The following is a 20,953-nucleotide window of genomic DNA, read 5'->3' on the forward strand; positions in this document are numbered from 1 at the left end:
CTGGTGGCTCCCTGGACAGCTATCTTCTCAAAGTCCAAAGTTGTTGTGTTCTCTAATTATTGGATACTGTTTGATTTCATATGCTATTTCTTAGATAAAGCAGGCCTTGGCAGCACACTACAAATTCTGGATTAGGTTTGAGCTGATCTGTGGCAAGCAACATTCATTCTACAAAAGTGTTTGGCATTGATCATTTCCAGCTATGGGTTATCAAATCAGCTTCATTTGACATCCAGTGACAATTTCATCATAGAGAATCCTGCCAACTTTATCCTGGAGTCATGATCACAGACAAGACTTTCCATATAATCCTTATAGTTGATCTTCTCGTAAATATTTAAACAATGATTAGTTGGACTTTGTTGCTTAAAATCTGACATGTAGTTGTGATGAGAATATTTTTTTGCTGTTCTTATCATCAAAGATGAAATGAAGTCATTTAAAAATATTATCAACCTTGTTATTATATAACAATATTATAACAATATCCTGTTATTGTTTGTCTTCAACATCAGTATTAATGATATATTCAAATAACATTTCTCTGATTTCTTTGGTTCTCTAATTCTGGCCCTTGCCTTGTCTCCAAAGTTACTTGGTGATCGACTGAATGCAGTGAACCAAGCTTTGCAGTTCCTTCCCCAAAATCATTGTCTCTTTTTTAAAAACAAAAGTGTTCCATGACATGATTGAGCTTTCAGTCAAAGCCATGATATTTTTTTGTATAAATAGATATCAAATTGAGTTTAATAATTAATCTGGAAAGCACATTTGAATATTTTGCTGAATGAAGAGCACTAAAGATAGTTATTATTTCAGGGAGGAAGACCAGACTGAATAAAAATGTCCTTCCACATTTTTTTTGATGGAGCTTCTTTTCTTGCTCTCTACTTGCTCATGCTGGTGTTGTATTTCTACCCTGCAAACATGCAGCACCCTGGAAATGGCTTCTGAATTTTCTGGTCGGTGGTAAAGAGGAGAAAGGTAAAAATTAAAGGGTTAGATATAACTAGGTGTAACTGCAATGACTCAGCTGAAGGATGAGATATTGATGATTATGTGAGTGAGAAGAGGTTATGATGATAGAACACAGAAGGGGGATAATAGGCCAACTGTGTCCATTTTAGTTAAAGAACAGCGACCTAATCTAAAACTAGGTCAGTACCTCTGAATGCCACTGATTTTCGTGTGTGTGTGTGTATATATATATATATATATATGTATATATATATATACAGCCTTGTCAAGTGTGATACCAGTTTCTACTTTAACCACCCTGTGACAGAGTATATGGAAATGTTTTTGGAGGATCAATTAGGAAAAGTTTGTTAGAGTAGGTCACATGCTAACACTTTAAAACGGATCTTATTTGAAATACTGGAGCTCTGCTTATGCTAGACATAGTGGCTTCTTTCAGTTTTTGTTTGCAAGAATGCTCAAGAGACTTCATTAATGGATTGTTGTTTACCAAAGCAACAGATGAGATTGTTGGAGCTGCATATTGTCTGCAGGAGACCTTGCTGTTGTAAGAGGGTCGTGTGGTTTTACATGCCGAGAGAGTCAAACAGACTTTTTTTTGTGTGTGTGTGTGTGAGAGAGAGAGAGAGAGAGAGAAGCAGAGATCACTTGACAGTGTCAGCCAGCAGAGGTAGCTGGGACTAGACCAGAACAAGCTGACAAGCCTGACAGGAAGACGGCTTAGTCGAAGCTCTTGTGATTCATTCAAGAGGAGAGGACTGGCTGTCTTATTATTCATTTGGAATAAGAGAAACAAAAAGGAACTCTGGTAACCTGAAAGAAAGAGGTTATCATCTGGAGAACCCTGAAGGGGCAAGTTTCATCAGCAGGACACTGAAGTAGCTGATGGAAGTACATCAGTTGTGAATGTCCTGGAACAACAAATCTCTCTCTGAAAACCGACAAGAACCTTCCTGAGTGGTAACCATTTACCTTTCAAGCACCAAAGCCTGGTGAACTTTAGAAATGTTAAATTCTGTGCACAGTATAAGAATTGCCTGCAACCAGTGAACTTGGAGGAATGAGAAATGAGATTGGACTGTGAACCAAAGAACTTTTCTGAATTTACACACACATTACATACATGTGTTTTTAGAATTCGAAGAGGGTTAAGTTTGGTTAGTTAAGTCAATAGTGATAAGTTAAAGTGTGATTCTGTTTTCATGTTTAAAGATAATTAAAAGCAACTTTTGTTTAAGTAACCATTTGTCTTGATGAATATCTATTGCTGCTGGGTTTATGGGTCCTCTGGGCTCGTAACAACCCTTTCAGACAGTAAGATCCAATCCTTATTTACGGTTCTCATTCCCTCTAAATTTTTAACTCATCACTTTAAATCTTCCCCTTAGATTTTGACTCTTCATGGACATGCAATCTTCTGAAGGACAGTCTTCAGACCTTCCCCTTTTGTTCACTGAAGTCCTTACCTCAAAGTTGAAATCTCCCCTTTGCCTTCACAGGTGAGATCTCACTCTTTCTTGACCTTAGGTCTCATTTTTCTCACAATAGGGGAAAGGTCATTCAACCTGATTCCATGCTGACTCTCAAAGCATTCCCAACGGTCCCATTCTCCCATCTCCTTTGCTCCTTCACACACCCATCAACACCTTCACCTCTCCACCACCTCCCACCCGCCAGTTCTTCTGCCACCTAATTCATTAGTGGCAATGTACAGTAATCATTTAAACTTTCAGTATACCTTTGGTATCTAGGAGGAAACCTGAACACCCAGTGGAAGCCTATGCTGTAACTTGGTGAATGTGTAGACAGTACCCAGATTCGTTTAAAACCTGGGTTGCTAACACTATATGACAGCAGCATAAACTGTTGTGGCACTACATAATCCTTTCTTCCACTGTACTGCTTCTTAAGACAGAGGTGAGAGTAGAAGTGAGATTTTCCTCTCCTTCCTACAGATACTCCACACAGAGCTGAAATCTCTTGTTCTCCTACAGTGGGACCACACAGACGATAGATTGCACTCCCTCTTCGTGGGATATGTTAAACAATGTTTCATTACACCTAAGATTTGATAATTAGCCAGATTTTGTGGTCAGCAATAAAATATTGTCTATTGTCATTCATTTTACTAATGTCAGCTTATCAGTTCCAATTGTCAGGCATCTGATCTAGTCCAACAACTTGTATAGGAGATCCACTATGTGTGTGAGAAGGCTGAGAAACAGCAAGAGTGTTCAATCAATCTGTTTGAAGATGCGAAAAGTAAAAACGAGAATGTATAAAGATAACATGCATAACCTTGATTTGAGTCAAGGGTAGAAAGCATGATAAAGATTTAAGAAGACAGCCTCTCATTATAGATAGAGAGATTTTAAAAATATAAAGGTTAAAGAAGGAAGGCTAATTTGACGTTCAAAATTAACCTGCTCCTGAATGCAGCAGGCCTACCTTTTCTTCCAAGCCTCTTTAATGGGGAACTAACTAATGGGCAAGTTCCTCATGTTCGAGCAATTGCTTTGATATTTTTAACTGATGCATCAGTTTTAAGGCTGTTTTCAGTGATGCTGTAAGAGCACACCTTGTGGAGCTGTGGTTTCCCTGACAGCAGCGTCAGGATTTATTTATCTAACCGAGCAAATGCCTTTGCTAGAAAGTGCAGATTTTCTTCATTGCAGTTAGTGATATTTCATTGGATTTTTGCATTAGAATAGAGTTGAATCAATTATATGATCTTAAAAATACATACTGTATGGCTGTATTGTTTTTTTCCTTAAAGTTAATGTAACTTTATAACTCAGCATTGAAAAGTCATTAAGATTTTGAGAGATGCTAAGCACATGTCCTGTTACTCTGTAAACTTACCATTAAACTGAAACAAAATTAAAGATTTGGTATTTTAATAAATAGAGCTCCATGAAACTTGAAGTTCTGGGCAATGTAAGCCAAAAATGTTCAGCATTGTTTTATTTTCCAATTTAATTATTAGAAATATCTATTTTTGAAAAATAAACCTCCCTTTTGTATAGCAATGCTACAATTGGCTGTATTTGTGGAAATGTGGCAAAAATTCATATATTTATGCGGTATATAAAAAAAATAAAAGAACCCTTGACAGGTAAGGCAGAATGTGCAGAAAGAGAAATGAAGAATTTGGGCATCAAGACCTCCACTGGAATTTTATGTTCTAATTTCAGATGTCCAGAATTGTTCTTTAGTTTTTCAGTTTTTATTTTTGAATGTGTTTCTAACATCAATGTTTTACTCAAATCTGGAATTATTTATCTAGAAAAGTTCACTTGGAGATTCATGAAATTTCAACAGGGATATTTTATAGTACAAGCCCGCATTACAAATGAAAATTAATATAAAGATGAGACTACATATATGGTTGACAAACACTTATGAACACATTATTCTTTTAGCAGTCATTTTGCCCAGATTTTGACTAGGTTGACCAGATTCTGAGACACAGCATTGGCCTCATCAACATTCCTTAGTGTCCAGGATCATGAATTACAGGATCAGGATTAGGGACCACAATTGTGCAGCCACTTTTGAAAAGTGTCTCCCAAAAGTAAATGACTCTGTCATTCTTGGTTACCTCCTTCACTAGCTGAGACCATTGACAATGAATGGTGAGAAGGGACATCATCTGGAAATCATTACCTTTCACTGGTCCTTTCCCCTTCTGCTCTGCTTCATGAACTTCAATCTCTGGCTTCCTTGCTTCTCCTCCTCTTGTAGTAGTGACAGTGTTTAAAGATCCTGTAAGTTGCAACACAATTTCTGAATCTGTTTGAGCCATATTGCAGGATATTACATTCTCATACAGGCAGCAAATGCATAACGTGATGAAGTGATGTTTTTCACTAATAACCTGGAACTTGCATAGCTCCTATTGCATCTGTGCAATGGTTAGAGAGTTTATTGTGCTACCAGCCATGAAAGTTAATGATAGATTGTAGCATCTGCTAACGGCAGCACTACTGAAATTAGAGACGTCCACACAGTACAAGAACCTGTAACTGGACTTAATTTAAATTTCTTGTACTGCTCAAGGGGACCACCCACTTCCTGTGAGGAACACACTGGCCTTAGGAAGTGACATCAGCTTGTCGCGGCGTCACTACCTGTGCAGCAGCGCACAACCAAGAGGTGGCGCTGTCCCCTGGGCAACCCATGTCACCAACCATGGGGTTCTCCTCAGAAGGGAAGGGGGGCCCACACCATCTTGCACTAGATGACTTGGGCAGTGATTTGGCCCATCTAACTGCACAGTCGCTCCAGCTGCGACACCACCCTCAGAATTGCTGTCATCCTTTAAGCAAGTCACCATACTGTCTTTGAGCGGTAGCCTCTTTGTCTGAGCTGGGGATCTGGGACAGGCTGGCCTAAGTCCAGATGCGCTACCTTGAGGTGGTCAATGGTAAACCTATCCTGCTGCCGCCAATGTGCAAGATGATAATGACACCATCATGCTGTAACACCTTGAATGAGCCTTCGTAGGGGCATTGTAGGGATGTCCCTTGCTGTCATCTTCAAACGAAAATGAATTCAGTGGATTTCAGGTTCGCTGAGACGTGGCACGGTGGAAAGCCATATCGGGATGGTGGCGGAGGTTTCTGATTACCCGTTTGTTCCCTCAATTGCTGGATGACATCTAGAGCACAGGGTTGTGGGTCAGGAGGGTTGAAATGAATGTTCCCTGGGATGGTAGGCAGGGAGCCATACACCATCTCGGCTGACGACACTGGTAGGTCTTTTGGTGCTGTATGAATTCCTAACAGCACCCATGGGAGTTTGTCAATCCAATTAGTGCTTTCTAGTTGAGCTTTTAAGGCTGTTTTCAGGTGGCAGTGGAAATGTTTGACGAGGCTGTTTGCCTGAGGATGGTAGGCCATGGTGTGGTGTAACAGGCTGCTGCGGAACTTGGCTAGTTGGCCCAGAGTGAGGACATGAACTGAGCCCGTCGGTCCGAGGTGATGTGGGTCGGGACTCCGAAGCGTATGTCAGAAGTGGACAAGAAAGGTCTGGCACAAGTCTCTGTGTCGCATGTAGGCAGGAGTATCACTTGCGGCCAATGAGTAAAATGGTCAATTACTATGAATAAATACCGCATACCTTAGCTCACAAGGAGCAGGCTGACGACGTTCACGTGTTCATGGTCAAAATGGTGCTGCGCCAAGTCAAAGCTCTGGAACGGGGCCTTGGTGTGTCTGTGCACTTTGGTGCATTGGCAGTCCAAACAATTCTTAGCCCATGGGGTTACATCATGGTGGAGGTCATGCCACTTGAACATGTCAGGCAGCAGGCAGATCATGGACCTTATGGAAGGATGTAACAGACTGTGTATTTGGTCGAACACTCACCGTCGCCAGGTTGTGGGTAGAATGGGTCTGCGGAAACCTGTGGACATGTCGCACAGTAAAGTCGGGCTCCCCAGTGAAGGACAGAAGTCGCTAACCTTCAGGCTGGTGATAACGGGCGGTAGGCCTGGACGGCCGCATCCTCTGCCTGGTCTTTGACCTGGTAAGCAAACTCGAGTCCTCCTTCGGTAGTGGTGATGTCCAGCCTGGACAATGCATTGGCCACCAAGTTGGATTTGCCTGCGACATGGCGAATGTCTGTTGTATACACCGAAATGTAGGAGAGGTATCATTGTTGCCTCACCGACCATGGGTCTGAGACCTTGCTGAGTGAATGGGTGAGTGGTTTGTGGTCTGTGTAGGTGATGAAAACACTTCCTTCTAACATGTACCAGAAATGTCTTATTGCCAGGTACAGCGCCAACAGCTCACGGTTGAAAGCGCTGTATTTGAGTTCTGGTGACCGAAAATGTTTGCTGAAGAAAGCCAGGGGACGCCACCATTCTTCGACCCACTGCTTCAGTACCGCGCTGACCGCACTGGTCTGATGTGACTGTTGTAAGGGCCAAGGGGAAGGGAGAGTCTGGATGGGCCAAGGGGAAGGGAGAGTCTGGATGGACCAAAGATGTGGCCTCTGCTAGTGCTGCTTTGGTTGGCTGGAATGCTTCAATGGTTTTGCGTGTCCACTGGAGCACCTTGTCACCGAGTTTGATGAGGGTGAATAGGGGTTGCATGAGGGTAGCTGCTCCCGAGAAGAAAAGATCATAAAAGTTCACCATCTCTAGGAATTTTTGTAGTCCTTTGATTGTGCTCGGCCTGGGAAAATGTTGGATGGCTTCCACCTTATCTGGCAGCATTGTGGCCCCCTCTCAGGTGATATGGTGTCCAAGGAAATTGATAGCTTCCAGGTCAAACTTGCACTTAGCTGATTTCACTGAGAGTCCAAATTCCTGCAACCTGTCAAAGACAAGTCAGGTGCATCCCGTATGTGCTGGCGTTGGGCTGGCGATGAGAATGTCATCCAGGTGGACGAAGATGAAATCAAGGTCCCTGCCAATCACATCCATGAGACAGTGCAATGTCTGGGCTGTGTCCTTTAGTCAGAAAGTCATCAGAAGGAACTCGAAATGGCTGAAAGGTGTAATAATGGCTGTTTTAAGGACATCATTAGCATGCACCGGAATCTGATGGTACCCTTTGATGAAGCCCACTTTGGAAAAAATCCAGCAGCCCTGGAGGCTGGTGGTGAAATCTTGGATGTGTGAGATGGGATACCTATCTGGGACGGTGGCCTTGTTAAGTCGTCTATAGTCACCATACGGGCGCCAACTGCCAAAGTTCTCATGTGCAGCGGGGACACCCTGGGGCTGTATGAACAGAGGATGATACTCAACTCCTCCTTGGCAGCGAACTCGGTCTCGACTTGGAGGAGTTTGTCCTGCAGGAGGTGCAGTGCCCGTGTGTACACTGGAGGCCTGGTGGTCTCTTGTGGTGCTCCACGTCATGTACTGGTTTAGCGTCATGGAAGTTGAGCGCCAACAGTAACGGATATTTGGCCATTAGTTGGGCATATTTGGTACGGTCCAGAGCGTGGATTCCTAATGGCAGAAAGAAACGTCACTGTAGAGTAAGGAGGAATGACTGGAACGTGGTAGCTTTGACCAAACGGCATCTATTCATGTACCCCAGGAGATTATGCACCTGAAGGAAATCTGCTCTGAATAGGGCTTGACACACGGATGCAGTCGTATACTTCCAATGGAAAACTGTATCTGCGTCTTGGATTGTGACCAGGTGGGTCCCAAACCTTGGAATGGAGGAACCATTGGCTGCCTGTAGGGAAGGCCCTTGGAATTGTGTTTGAGTTCAAAATATGTCAGCAGAATGAGGATTATCTCAGCATCTATGTTGACTAGGAACCCCCTATTTGTTCGCTTGTCCTTGAGGTAGAGTAGGCCTTTGTGTGCCAACTGTCAAGGCCACTATCAGCATCCGGCCTGTCTGTTTCCCACCACTGTTCTTGGTGTTGGGGTACAAGCCTGAAGGGATGTACCACTGGGCGTTACAGCCCCACCTGTGGTGGTAGAAACTGTAATCGCTCTGTATGTCTGAGGGCTCATTACATTGCGGTTGGGCCATGGCTACTGCTATAGGGCACGGCAGGGGGGCTGAACCGGCGGTGCTGATCAGCTGAATGTATGGAGCTCTGTTGCAGGGTACAGGAAAGTCTGACTGCTTCCTTGGCTACCAGGTGTGGGGCACTGAAATCCATGTCAGATATTGCTTGGAGAGGAGCAGGGCCTTAAACAAGAAATAATTTATGTTTCCTTCTGCTAAGACTACCATTTCATGCATGAACTCAGAGGGGTTCCTATTGCCCAGGCCTTGCATATTCAGGATACGGACGGCACGCTCATATCGGCTGAGTTCCAGGGAATTGAGGAAGAAACGCCAGAATTGTTCGTACTTGCACTCCATGGGAGGATTTTCCACATAGGAGCTTACTTTTGCTGCAGTAGTGAGGTCCAGGGCACTGAGGACATGCCAGAACTTGGTATCCTCTAAGACAATGCCTCTGATCTCGAACTCTGACTCGGCCAGTTGTAACCAATTCCTGGGCTGATTTGCCACAGCATTGGTCACAGCCATTGTGGTAGTAGTAGTAGTATTCTGCATTTTGTCGTGTTTGAGGTGGGTTCCAAAGATGTTCTAACCGTCCGGGCCACCACTATGGCGTCTGCTAACGGTAGTGCTACGGAAATGAGAGACGTCCACATAGCACAAGGTGAACAAGTAACTGAACTTTATTTTGAATTACTCGCGCTGCTCAAATGGACCACCCATTTCCTGTGAGGGGCACACTGGTCTTAGGAAGTGACATCAACGCGTCGCAGTGTCACCACCTGTCCAGTGGCACACAAACAGGAAGTGGCACCATCCTCCGGGCAACGCGTGTCACCAACCGTGGAGTTCTCCATGGAAGTGAAGGGGGCCCATGCTATTTTGTGTCGGACGACTGGGGAGCCCATTCGACTCATCTAACCATGCGGTCACTTGGCCTGCTACAAAATCTTGTTCCCAGGGATCCAGACATCTGATCAAAGTCAATAGCTAAAATGTCTTGCAGCCCAGTCATCCTCAGGTTGAATGAATTTTGTGCTTTCTGGAAACATGGCTTTCAGCATGAAGATCTCCTGGCAATGCATTATCAGGCAGCACACTGAAGTATTAAAAATCTTTCCTCTTGATATAAAGGGCAAAATTCTTTGGAGATGGCCTTTTATGTCTGAGTAATAATTAACTGTCTGTATTCATGAATCGGCAACAATCCTGTTCCCTACTGATAGAAGAAAAATAAATAATAGGAAATACATTTCCTGAATGACCTCTCTAATGCAGCTGTGAGTAGCAAAAAAAATAGATCTGATAAATCTGCTTGGGCTTCTTGGAAAGATCTTGTGGCAAGGAAGTTGATTGCTATGATGAAAGGATTCTGGGCATGAGAGGGTGGAATGTCTTGTACATCAATGAAGAGAGCCTGGACAAAATATCCTGTGGAGGAATTTAGTTAAACAAGAAATTCTGATGGTGCTGTGATTGTAGTTTACACAAATATGCTGGAGAAACAGCAAGTCATCCATGCAGCTTTTTTTATGTACCAAAGATGATGTACATAACCAACATTTCAGACCTGAGCCTTTCATCAAGGAATGAGTAAAAAAGCAGGCAGCCGCCTGAATAAAATGGTGAGGGGCAGGGGAAGAAGCACAGGTCCACTGGCAAGAGGTCATAGGAAGGTGTGAGTGGGAGGGCAGAAGAAAAAGAAGCTCAGAAGTGATAGGGAGAGGGGATAACTCTCTGAATGCCATCTGGTTGGACAGTGCCCAACCTTAATATTAGGTGTTGCTCCTCCAATTTATGGGTGGCCTTGGTTTGGCAGTGCATGAGGCCAAGCACTGTGGCACCGAATTGAAATGGTTGGCCACTGGGAGATCCCCGCCATTGTTGTGGACATTTGTTCATCAGGGACATCTAGGTAGTGTTGTCCCTGAAGATTCTCTGGGACTGGCAAATATTTGCCTTATTTCCTGATGTAACTTACCAGGCCCATAACAACCCTCTAACAATGCAGTACTACCAGCACTGTCACCTCTAAGGCATCCACTGTATATGTATCTCAGCAACAAAATAATGGCAAAGCACTCCCTTAGCTCAACTACCTTTTGGACTATAGAAAGTATCTCTGTCAATTCTGAAGCTGCCTAGTCTTTCTAATTGCAGCCAACCAAAAAACTCAACACACTCCTAATGTTCTCCTACTTTTACACTAACTGTCCCACTCACTGTATTTTGTAGTTTTGAGCTCCAATTTCTGATAATATATGTAAGAGATGTGATTTACACAAATAACAACAAATCAAGTTTGTGCCGGATTACACAGACAAGCAGAGTGGTTTGCAGTTGGTGTGATCACATTGAAATGTGCTCACTTATGTGATCTCTGTTCAATAAAGTTGTTTTTTTTAAAATTAGTGTCTTGTAGCCAACCGCTACAAAGAAACATACACACAGTGTGGCAAGTTAAGCTCACTCCTTTATTAGGGCTGGAAAGGCTGCTTTTATACTGTTCAAGTTCCTGCTTTTTTTTGCTGATTGACTGAGTGAACAACAATAATGGATGGGAATATCCATGCATATGAATGCCCTTCTTCCCCAGCCTGTTTCTGCTGAGTTAGCTGGGCAGCTTGACCAATGCCATTTTAGGGCTGTCCCAGCTTCTACCCCCGACAGTTCATTGTCCTGGGAGTCGCTTTAGCAATCTCTGTCTGCGTCTGCTGCTGTGCAATGTGCTGGCCCGATCTCCCCAATTGCGAACAGCCATAATCTGATTAATAAACACCATAAATCCAATTTCTATGCTCCTTCTTAAGAGGTAGCCAAAAACTAGTTGTTCTTTGTTTTCACTGAAAATACATTCATTTATTGCATGTGCTACAAGCCCAGAGAACCCCAAAACCCAGCAGCAACAGAAATTCACCAAATGTTGCTTTAATTATCTTAAGACATGAAAACAGGATCAAACTCTAACTTATCACTATTAACTTACTTAACCTAACCCCCTTCTAATTCTAAGCACCTGTGTATGGAATGTGTATGTAAATTTAGAAAAGTTCTTTAATTCACAGTCCAAGCTTGTTTCTCCACTCCTCCAAGTTCACTGGTTGCAGGCAATTTTTATACTGTGCACAGAATTTAACATTTATGAATTTCACTCAGGCTTTGGTGCTTGAAAGGTAAATGGTTACCGCTCAGGAAGGTTCTTGTTGGTTTTCAGAGAGAGATTTGGACACCCACAAAGCTGATTCCTTTTAATCAGCCACAACAGTGTCTTGCTGAAGAAACTTGCCCCCTCAGGATTTTTCAGATTATCACCTCAGTCTTTCAGATCACCACAGACCTTTGTGTTTCTCTTATTTCAAGTGAAACATTAGGCAGCCAGTCCTCTCCTCAAGGGCTTTGAGCAGGCTGAACTAAGCACTCACAACCTGTCTTCTGTCCTGTTCCAATCCTAGCTGCCTAGTGCTGACTGTAGAATTGAATTCTCTTTCTCTTCTCTCCCTCTCTCTAAACTGCACTCAGTCAACCTACGGCTCCTAATCATCCGAGTTATTTCATCTGCTTGTCAAAACAACAATCCACTAGTGAAGTCTCTTGGGCACTCTTCAAAGTTTTTGCAAAGGCACCCAGGAGCTGCCCTGTCTGACTTGAGCAGAGTTGAAGTGTTTGTATGTGACCTGCACTAAAAAATCCTGCCACAATTTTTCTCCTTTAAAGCATATATACAATACAATATAAAATACAACATAATCTACTTTTCTAGATTCATTACTAGAAAAGAAATAGTTGAGTTTCAAACTTTGAATTTTCTGCTTTGGAATGTGATTTTGTGAGAATAAAAATTGACTTCTGAAAATCATTGTCATTGTGGGGGAGAATGGCATGTTAGCCACTAACATCTAAAACTGCCTTGTGACTTTTGGATGGCAAAGAAGCACTATTTATTTTATTTTAAAGTAGAAGATTGCTACTCATAAACCTTTGTCAGGTTTATAGTTTGGGGTGCAGCATATATTTCCATGCAATTATTAGGAGGGCCACTGGAAGCCATTCCAACAAAATGACCAAAGGAATATTCAATGTTGTTGGTCCTAATGTATGGTAATACAAATGCTGCTTCTGATCCATTGCTAACCTGGCATGTCCCTTGTCCCAATTGGCATGATGACCAGCATAGTCACCATACGAACCATGTGCACTGTGAATGAATGCTACCTGTAACAGAATATTTCAGATTAGTTTGTGCTTTGGAATCAAAGGCAAACGTCTGGTGTTAAGTGAACCAACAGGTTGGATAAGTCGACTTGATCTGGTACTCATCAACCTAGCTGTTTCAAGTGCATGCATCCATGAGAATATTATTCGAAGTCCTTATAAATACTAATAAATCTGAATGTTAAACTTTGAAGTTCTATTTAATTCAGCCTTGGATAGTTTCTGACTGTGTAATGGTGGAATTGCTCAGTAGCTTATCCATTTGCGATGATATAGTTAGTATTACTAACGTATGTTTGAAAATTATATTTATAGTGATGGGCAGGCTAGGTATGGAAAAACATCCAGTCACAAGTAGTCAGGCTGTACATAACTACTGTGCTACAAGAGTATTTTAAAGACTGCATGTCTTGCTAACAAGTGGCTCTCTTTCTGTCACTACCAATATTTTACCACACTGAAGTCAGGAGTATGATGCAAATTTGTCCACTTGTCTGGATGAATGCAGGTCCAATATCATGCAAGAAACTTCACATGATCCAAGATAAAGCAACTTATTTCAGTGGCATCCCAGTTGCATCAATGTAAACATTCACTTCCTCCACTAGTACACTGTAATTACAATTTGTACTATCCACAGAGTTAGCTCCAATAAGTGCTTGGGTACTCTGAAGGCATCTCCCAAAACTAGAATATCTAATGACAACAAAAATAAGGCAGAATGCACAAAGGACAGGAAAACCTTCACACACCATCGTCCTTAAATAAATAAACTTTACATCAATATTTTCCACTACTAGTTAGTTGATGAAATGTTAGCTGTGGAAATACTGTAATCAAATACATGTGCATCTCTTGGCTCCTGACATAGTTAATTGGATTGTTACTTCAGCTTCACAATCCTGCCTTTCAACAATAACCTTTTACCCCCTTGTACATTAGGTATCTACCAACATCTGCCTTCAAAATATTTAAATGTTCTGCCTTTAATGTAGAGAATTCCAAAGACTGGGATTGTAACATTTAGTCAGTATTTTATACTGTTGTTAATGAACAACCCTTTTACTTTTTAATAGTGACCCCTGGTTATAAACTCCTTCAAGAGGAAAAATCCTCTCCATTTTCACCCTGTCAAGACCAATGCATATTGGACATGTTTTGGTTATGTTGCCTTTCATTCTATAAATTTTGGCAGATCCTCGCCTGTTCAACTTTCCATAAGATGATCTGTCCAATCCTGTTATGTGTCTGGTTTTCTGAATTGCTCTCAGCAGATCGATATCCTTCCTTAAATAGGGAATTCAACATGGAAGTACTCCAGATGTGATATGAATTGCCTCCAATCAAGTTCTCATTAAAAAAAAAAATTTGTACACTTTCGTATTTGTCATGCTTTCAATTACCTGGACAACTTTTTTTCCAAAAGATTTGCTTCCTAATTAAAACAAAAAGGATTATGATGGACAATTTCAAGCTGAACACAGAGAATTTCAGATTTGCTGTATCATGGAGGAACTTGGAGAAACATTAAATTACTTTTATTAAATTTAGCATGTTTAATTGCATAATGATGCTGAAACATTGCATTAGTTCAATTGACCTAAAAGTGTGGTGCCACTGATTTTCATTTGTACTCAGCATCTGATTCCTCTCACATCAGTGTCCAACAATAATCAGCCAGCACTGATGGATTCCTGTTGCTCTGATACTGCTTTTCCATGGTCACAATGTTCTGGTGAAACCTTTCCATGTTCGTCACTGATTGCACCAAGGTCAGCAGGAAAGCAGTCAAGTGCAAATGTAGAAAATGAACTTTCAGTTACATTCTTTACGGGTTTTGTAAGGTAAAACATCATGAGATGGGAATGTGTAGGGAGTTACCCTGTACAGGGCAGTAACAAGAAGGGGAGGTGTCCTTGTACTCCTGTTAGGTAAAACATCATGAGATGGGAATGTACAGGGCTGTAACAAGATGTAAATGCATCCTTGTACTTACAAGATAAGAGAGACATTGATGGATTGAGAGGCAGGAAGCTAGCAGGGAAAGGATAGCAACAGTTTTAGTCATTGGACAAGTAATGATATGATGATGTTCTAAGCATGTATCCAAGGGTATAAAAAATCACCATTTTGCTGATAACGGCAGAATGCATTCTCCGACTAACCTGGTTGGTCGCAAGTGTTACAATCCGGTAATAAAGAACAAAGAACCCTGATTTCGACTCAGCCTGGTGTTTGTCTCACTCATTCATGAACAAAGCAGACCTAACAGTTTGTAAACATAAAGCATATATATTTGAAGCATAGGTTATATAAAAGAGGTACATGCTTGGAAAATTTTAAGGTGATTTTTATAATCAGTTGCCCAAAATAAAAAAAACAGAAGTATTCAAGAAGCAAAATTTTTGTTGTCCTGTGTTGTAAAAGATATCTGGAAAGCCCAAGCAGAGCATCCATGCTCATATAAAACTATTTCATAGGGTGATGCATTAAATCTTAATACTGATTAATATTCAATGACATGGGACCATAATTTTATAACAAGGTAAACAACAAACAGCAATCACTCCGTTTGAATTTGCTTTTTTGACATTATTCATAATAAGATTTGCACCCTAGGTGATGAAATGCTAGCTGTTAATGTCGCAGGAAGGAAATTGGTATTTGGCATTTAAATAAACAAAGAAAACAACTACAGAATATTCCTTGATCGATCAGATTTAAGAATTGTACAATTTACAGCATATAGACAAATAAACTTGAGCAAGTTGAAAACACAATGAAGGAGAAACACATCTGGTCAAACAGTATCCTTTATATAAATGTCGGTTATGTATTTTTTACCTCTGCTATAGAAAGGGCACTGTTTGACCAGCTGAGTTTCTCCAGCATTGTTTTTTTTACTTCAACAACGGTGTCTACAGATTTTTGTGTTTTATAAATTTAGCAACTTCGAGAACAAATCAAACACAAAGAAACCGGTTGAGATAAATTATGTTTTTAAAATCTCCTACCATTAAAATCTGACTGAAATCCCACCTTTCTAACAGCTTAGTTTTATTCCAAGAATGGATGAGGTGAGGCTGAAAGGCCTGTTTTTGTGCTGTATGTTTACATGATTAGATAAGATGAGCTTAATATTGGATATGTTTATATCAAGAGCTGAAACACCCCAAAAAACATGACTTCAGGCTTTTAAAATCTGTTTGCCTAGATGATTTTCTGTTTTTGATTGAGAAAATGCCTTCTAGTCTTGTGATGAAACTTAGCTACTCCCTAGAGTTTAGAAGAATTAATTAAGAATGGCTTAGCTAATACTGCCAGCTAGCTTCGTGTAATCTGAAATACATTTCATTTTTGTTAGAGAAGCAAGGAAATAAAGTCTGAAAAAGATTTATGGCTGCATTGTCCATTTGGGAAATGTCCAAAGTATTAGTGAAACTACCTGTCACTGAGACCAGAAGTGGAATATTTTGGATTTAGAGCTGAATTTTATAAATAATTTCCTGCATCATGTATTAGCTTCAGATTTTGAACAGGTTGAAGTATGTAGAAGCTTCATGAAAAAAATGGAAGCCATTTGTCATCATGTATCAAAATGTATTAACTGGATGTTAAATCTGCTACAGTGGCAGGACAGATTCTTTAACCTTGACTGAAGGTAAAATTTGAGCAAGGGTGCCAATGTTGCATTTAAACTAAAAAGGTTTGGCCAAGATCCTCTGCAGTAAAAGCTTTCCAATTTATAAATCCACATATAAACACACAAATGTGACAAGAAAACAAAAATAAATGTCCAAATTTTTTTTTTCATATTTCCCAACCTGACAATATGAAGTTGAGAAAATGCTTGTTCCATTCATGCCAGATTAAATCTGTTTTCTTAATAATTATCCTTTTCTGGTGCAGTGACTAAAAATACTGTAATTATCAAATTACCAAATTATATAACATATTGCTTCTATTTTTTTTCATAAGTATTAGACTTCAGTCACCTAAAAAATTTTCAGTGCTTGTAAATTCTATATGTTGGCTATCAGTTTCATTAGGGTCCATTGGGGAAAGATTTTCTACAGCATGTACATAATCTACAGGTCCATGCACATCAATATCTTGAAATCTATACCTGCATTGTTACATGATTAGGTGAAAGTCAAAATTCCAGTTGAGTTGTAGATGAGGCAGACTTTGATGATGACCATAACTGGGCCAGTGTATGAAATTTGGTACCCAAGGAAAAGCTGCATCAAGGATTATGCACATATAAATTTTAAGATGAATCGATGTGTCAGTGGTTCCATGCTCTTTTGAGCTTAATTACAATGACACAAGAGGAGATCATTCAGCCATATATCTATGCCATCTCCCAGCAGACCAACCCTATCTGTTCCATTTCCTCTGTAGGCTATGGAGAAGGAATGGTTGAATTTTAGAGTCTATAAGCCATCAGGTATAAAAATCTCAGGATTTAAGATTACTTCAGTGGGCTGTTTAAAGTTCTATTTAGGTTAATTAGTGATGGGATCAGAGAACATTGTCTTCCTGGAGATTATGTCTAGGAGCAAAGTTGGAGACCTCAGATTTAGAATAGGGAACTAAAGAGTACACAGAACAAAAGAATATGGCCACACAGATATATATTTTCTTGAAAGTGGTGTCACAAGTCGATAGGGTATTAAAGAAAATCTTTGGCTCATTGACCTTTATAAATCTATGTACTGGGTAAAGGAGTTGGAAAGTTGTGTCAAAATTGTATAAGACATTGCTGAAGCCAAATTTGGAATAGTGTGTGCAGTTTTGGGAACTTATCTACAGGAAAGATGTCAATAAGATTGAAGGAGAGAAGAGAAAATTTATAATGATGTTACTGGGACTTGAAGAGCTGAGTTGTAATGAAAAGTTGAATAGATTAGGATTTTATTCCCTGGATCTTTGGAGAATACGTGAAGATTTGAGGGAGACATACAAAATTGAGGGATATAGATATTGTTAATACAAGCAGGCTTTATCCACTGAGGTTGAGTGAAACAAGAACTAGGAGACATGGGATTTAAGGGAGAAAAGTGAAATGCTTAAGGGGTACATTAAGGGCAACTCAGAGGAGATGGGAGATTCAGATTTTATTTTGATATTTTATAGAAGATGGAATAGGTACACGGATAGGAAGAGTATGGACCAGCTGCAGGTCAATGGGACTAGGCAGAATAAATAGTTCAGCGTGGACTAGGTGGGGTGTAGGGACTGTTTCGATTCTGTAGTGTTCTATGGTTCTAATGTCATTTTATTACTTGATATGATTCTTAGAGATGCTATTTTTTTTCCCCAGAGGCAATCATGCTTAAGTGCCTTGGAGTTCACCAAATTTGAATCAGTGTCCTGTGTCATCGACCCCTTTATTTACAAATATAAATATCATAATGCCTTCATCAAATGGGAATAATGGGTGCTTCATGTTTGACTTCTGTAAATTTAACTTGAAGTATGTGTGCACCTCTTAGACCATATTTTGAATCCTCAAATAGCTGCAAAATGCACAAATAAATCTAGCTCTGTGACCCATTTATAGGCCTATAGCCATCATCAGATGACAAATGCATTTTTTTTCCTGAAATGTTACAATTGAGGGGAACGATATAAGAAATTATGTTCCCACTTCCAGTATGCAGTTAGGAAAGGCCAATGGCTTGGTTGATCCAGGCTCCCCTCTGTATTTCTGCCTATATCCATGGATTCACGAAAAATAAATAGAATATCTTAGTTGATATGTTTTGTTATTGAATAGTTTTGACAGAGAATCAATTCAGCATCTTTTAATTTGAATCTGACAATGTGAAGTCCACCTTTTGTGAATCTACTCTTTGGCATTTTGATCAGGCTACCTTCCTTTAGCACTATCTTAACAAATACAATCAATGGGCTAATACACCTTCCTGAAGTTCACAGTATTTTTTATGTATATTCTTGTTTTATCCTTTAAAATTGAGCAGGAAACCTATTGGCAATTTCTGCTTGTTATATATCCCAAGCAACTCTAAAGAGAAAAAGAGCAAAAAGAGAAAATCTGCAAATGGACACAAAAGTTGGATGTGGTAAATACAGTAGAGTCCCCATCATCTGGAATTCAATCAACCAGAAACTCAAAACAACTGGCAATTTTTTTTGCAGGAAATAAATAAATAAATAGATAGATAGAATGAATACGACTTGGCAGATGGACCCCTTGGGGGAGCGCTTAGACTTCATTGGTCACGTGCAGGTATGCCCCACTGAACTAGCAATGCCCCTCATTCAGCACACATTGTTTTTGCTGTCGCCACTTGGAGGTGAGATGGGTTGTCAGCACAAGGAAGGTGCTCCGAGGGTCCAATTGAGATAATTGCATAGAAGTGAGCTGTAGAATGTGCCTAGCACCTGACCAAGACACTTGCATCAGAGCCGGCAGGATGGGGATAGGATATGGAGGGGGAGGGGGAAGATGACAGCGATGTTGAAACCTCATGTCAAGGTTTAGATTTTAGAAGTGGTGTATAAGACAATTTGTTTTTGAGGTGACATTTTTGAGTTTATGGATTGTCCTATATGTCAATTATATAAGGTAGGTTTAAAAAAAAAAGCAAGTTTAAACATTGGCGGAGTTAATTACAATGGTGGCACAATTAGCATAGCGGCTAGTACAGCAATAGATGGTTTCAAATTGCAGCACCTGGGTAGCCCTCCTTGGACCTGGGTGCAATTACTGGGTCATGCACCTTTCAAATCACAGCCTTTCAAATCAAATCCCTACCTGATAAATCGCCAACCCGGTGATACAAAGGGGATCCCTCCCTTGCAATAATGTGGTGAGTTACGCATCAAGCAGACAGTTCTCTTTCTGTTTTAAAGTTCTCATAAGCACATCCCCCCACTTCCAGCGACATGCTGCTGCCACAAATGAGGGGACTGGCTGCTTCTACGATGTGTCACTCTGGTTCACGGCACGACAGCTCAATGCAGGAGCAATGGCCGTCTTCCTTATCCATAATCCCTAACGCTGCTGGAACCGCTCTGCCAGTGCCAAAATGGTTCCAGCGGCAAAGGGGATTATGGGTAAGGAAGACACCCATTGCTCCCACGGACTTGCATTGAGCCATTGCCACCAGCTGAAGCAGCATTTGTGACAGTGGCACATTATGGTTCCTCCCTTCAATCACAGCAGCAACCCCTCCCCCCCCCTACCCTTTCACAGCAGCGGCTCAACTCAGCCCCCCACCTTGATCGTGGCAGCAACCACTTTCTTTCTTCCCCCTCCCCACGACCCCCCCCCCCCCAATTAGCAGCAGCAGTACTTCAGCCAGGTGCTTCTTTGTGATGCATGCAAACAAGTGCTGACATCACCAGATTAACTGGGTTGGCCATTTCCCCTTTCAATTCCCTGGAGCAGGACGCCCGGTTAAGTTTTACTGGGTTCCCTGACCACCTCTGAGGTAGGTCTAGGACTCGGTTTGGTTTTGACCGGGCTGACCTGATTAAACCTTTTCAAATAGCCATGTACCTGGGTCATCAACCGAGTAAATTGCCCAGTTAACCCCATTTTACTTGGCAATTTGATAAGGCCTACTGTTACAGTGCCAGCAGCAGGGGTTCAAATTTAAGTTTTGTAAGTTGCAGGAATTACCCGAATAAAGTGAATTTTATATAATTAACACTATGATACTGATTTTTAAAAATTACTTTCCATTTTCCACTGTCTTCTGTCTTTTAATACAGGGGTATTAGGCATTGAAGAGTGAGTCTCAGTCAACTGGAAAAATCAGATATCAGAAATCCGCTATTCCTGTAGGTGCCAGATAATGGGGAGGGGGGGGGGGGGGTTCTACTGTACTGAGAACAATGCTAATGATGTAAAAATAACTAAAGGTATAAAGTAAAGATAAAGAGGAAAGAATATTGAAACATTTCAATAGTAAGAGTTTGGTAGAGACAATAACAACAGTAAACAAAAGGCCTATTAGTCTGATGTCAGTGGTTGGGAAGATATTACAGTCAATCATCAAGGATGAGGTGATGAAATACCTAGAGATGCATGACAGGATAGGTCCAAGTCAACATGGATTTTTAAAGGGTAGATCCTGCCTGACGAACTGTCTTGGGTAAACTTATACCTCTCATTTTGTTCGTTTTAGATTGGTCACAGTGTTTGAGCTACCGAAAGAAAATAGACACACACACACTGAGAGCAGTTCAGTTTATACAAATGTTTATTACAAATTCAAAAGCTGATTTCACACTACAATATG

General features: G+C 40.9%; 1 protein-coding gene and 1 long non-coding RNA gene across 12 annotated transcripts in view; one reads left to right on the top strand and one right to left on the bottom strand.

Annotated features, from left to right (window-relative positions):
- LOC138753575 (uncharacterized) overlaps nucleotides 1-19,972 on the bottom strand; it is a 44,767-nt gene extending 24,795 nt beyond the window's left edge. For 2 of the 3 annotated variants that reach the window (XR_011351266.1, XR_011351265.1), the window contains exons 1-3: nucleotides 19,927-19,972; nucleotides 14,843-14,942; nucleotides 4,645-4,743 (exon numbers count right to left, since the gene is read on the bottom strand). This is a non-coding gene — a long non-coding RNA (uncharacterized lncRNA). The remainder of the gene's footprint in view (nucleotides 1-4,644; nucleotides 4,744-14,842; nucleotides 14,943-19,926) is intronic. The other variant, XR_011351267.1, reaches the window with a different exon arrangement.
- The window catches only part of LOC138753571 (neuronal PAS domain-containing protein 3), a 1,142,342-nt gene that overhangs the window by 728,548 nt on the left and 392,841 nt on the right, over nucleotides 1-20,953 (top strand). The gene's annotated exons all lie outside the window — the stretch shown is intronic.

Source organism: Narcine bancroftii, chromosome 2 (assembly GCF_036971445.1).
Source record: "Narcine bancroftii isolate sNarBan1 chromosome 2, sNarBan1.hap1, whole genome shotgun sequence".
Lineage (NCBI taxonomy): Eukaryota > Metazoa > Chordata > Chondrichthyes > Torpediniformes > Narcinidae > Narcine > Narcine bancroftii.